The sequence below is a fragment of the Poecilia latipinna genome, unplaced genomic scaffold (genome assembly GCF_001443285.1).
Source record: "Poecilia latipinna isolate Pla-1442-1.1 unplaced genomic scaffold, P_latipinna-1.0 Scaffold351, whole genome shotgun sequence".
NCBI lineage: Eukaryota > Metazoa > Chordata > Actinopteri > Cyprinodontiformes > Poeciliidae > Poecilia > Poecilia latipinna.
This window is the reverse complement of record NW_015112967.1, coordinates 441,171-443,960: the sequence shown is the minus strand read 5'-3', so window position 1 is coordinate 443,960 and position 2,790 is coordinate 441,171.

The following is a 2,790-nucleotide window of genomic DNA, read 5'->3' as shown; positions in this document are numbered from 1 at the left end:
CACATATTTCATGCTGTTTCAGAAAAGAAAATTAACAGCAAATTTGCCAAAAAACTGTTTTCCACAACACAGAAATATTCACTGTCAGATCATCATAAAAACTAAAGGACAATGATGGTGTATTAAATAATAAAAAAAATGGGTAAGTAGTCCTTAAAAATCAAATCATGTTATAATTTCTGCAGATTTAGGTGGTTTCCCTTAATGAAGCGAGTAAGGCGCATCGTCACGTCTGCCTGGAGATTCCTCGGACCTTGCCTTCTTTTCTTCAAACAGAAACACTACAACGGATCCTGCTGCTTCGAACTGGGGCCGTCCCGGTCCAAACCTCCCCCACCTCCACCTCCACATCCCTCCTCCTCTTGCCTCACCACTTCGTAGAACCTTAAGCCTCCTGTCAGCAGAGACAGCCCGCTAACCTTCTATTTCAATTTTTCTATAGCAAGAAAAATTGCTATATTTCTTGTGTCACAGACAATCAAACGTCACTAGTGTTGTATTTTCTAAAGCATTATATCTGCCACCTTTACTCGGCGAATAAGGAGAATAGCATGTGATTTGATGCTAGTTTATTCCATACTTTACTTGCTTAGGGCCTTTGCTGTTTTCTGTTCCTCCGCTTTTTTGCATCTTTGGCGAGCTTCGAAGGAGTTGCGTTGGTCTTTCTCTCTTGCTCTCTCCATTTTTCCTTTTTTTTTTTTTTTTTAAAGATGCTCACTTGTGTAAGTAATCTGTAGAAAGGTTGATTACAGATGCACACAGATGTTCCTGAAACTTTCACAAACCAGCAGCTTCTCATCACGGCGCCTTCTTTACCTCTGTGCTTCACCCTCTACTGCATGTTCAGCAAGCATGGCAAGGTTGTGCTTCACCCTAACTTATTTCTGGCTTATAAAACATTTTTTTTTTTTTTTAACTATTATTATTATTTTAAAGAAATCATAGGTTGCCATTTCATGTCGCCATGCATTGTAGGAATAGAGTTACCACCCTGGATCTGTTCAGTATCACTATGGGAGGACGACTGAGGAGGGGAGCGGTGAAGAGCGATGACTAAAGTTTATGTAAAAGGTTTCCAGGGAAACAGGGTTCTGTTTCCATTGGCTTGTCTTTTTTTGTTGTCTTTTTTTTTTTTTTGCTATAATGCTGCTACACAAAATGGACTCATAGAGAGGTGATTCATAGATCCGCTGAGTGACGTCAGATCCGATCTATTTATTATATGTCTGTACCATAGTGAGTTCAACCAGAGAAGAAAAAAAGTTATTTATATTTTTCCTCGAGACTGTATTATAATTTAATTTTTTTTTGTTTCTTTTTGCCTGAATTGTGTTTCCCTTGTATAATGTGTACAGTATGTTTTTGGGGCATTGATGACCTAAAGAAACATACAATCCTATCAAAGGGATGCATTGTTAATAAAACAAAAATTTGAAACACCCAGAATAATTCTCCATTATGTTTTTCTTTCCTTCCCTTGAATATTTAATTTCACAGTTGACTTTAAAGGCAAACCGAAGGTGACAAAACCATCAATTACTTTCTTGCCTGTTGAATTAAACCAGGCATCTATTGCTTTAGGTCGAATACAAATTTACAAAATGGCTGCCGAAATGTTTTGTTGTTTTTTTTAATTTGCTCATTATCCGATCTGTTTTATGAAGCGATCCAGTTCCTCACGTTTCAGCGTGGATAATAACTCTGTCTTGTGTTCCAGCTGTGATGTGGAGCAAAAAGCGCCTGAACAAAAGTGAACTCTATGCTCCTCGGGCCGTTTATGAAATATTTTAGAAGCCACAAATCCTTCAAAGTCCTATTGAAGTTCTTGATAGTTGTTCCCGATGTAATCTCGCTGCTTTTAATGAGTGACGAGGGATCAAAGGTCACAACTTTATTTTGACCGTCGTCCTCACATTTTTCTACTGAGCAACTCCTACAGATTCTAGGAACTGTGTGCGATTTCTTAGGAAACAAGAAATCACTAGATTAGTATATATAAGTATTAAAATTGTTTCCCATTGGTTCTGAAATTGCCTGAAAATACCTGCACTTCAAATCCAGCTGGTTTGAAACTACATTATTAAGGTTAACAGGTTAGTTAAACTTTTTGACACCTCTCTTTTTGTTGCCTGTTAGTAAGAATTAAATTACGTTTTGTAATATTTCAGGAATGACTTGCAGGCCAAAAAAGTAAATAAAAAAAACCTGGACCGAGACGGAAGTAGTGACCATGTCGTTAATTCACATCACAAAACCCTCAGTAGCCACTGTTACAAATATGAAGTCGAGCATAATTGTGAAGATGCAGAGAAATTATAGTTTACAAATGCAAAAAAAAAAAAAAAAGGGTTCTGGATTTGTCTTCAATCCTCATTTGCTCTGATGCCACTAAATAAAATCCGGAGATTCATCAAATTAGCAGACGGTGTCCACCTGTGGCATCGGCATCAGTTCAATCTATGAATGCCTCTGAGGTTTTTGTTAGAGAACAGCAGGAACAAACGGCATCATGAGGCTCAGTAAGAAAAGTCACTGTTAAAAGAAAGCCGGCGTTTGAGAAGCAGCAAACACCAGAATGACACCTAAAATTTCACATTTTGACCAACATGCAAAATCCCAATAATACACGGTGTTTGGTGATTTGCTAAAATACTAACGGGATGATTCTCCTCTGGTTTTTGATCACATTGTTTAGAAACGTTTCCTGCCCCATTTCTGGTCCGGAGCGACACGATTCCCGCTGAACACGCAGAAGTGTGAAGCAGGGACGAAAAAAAACAAACAAACTCG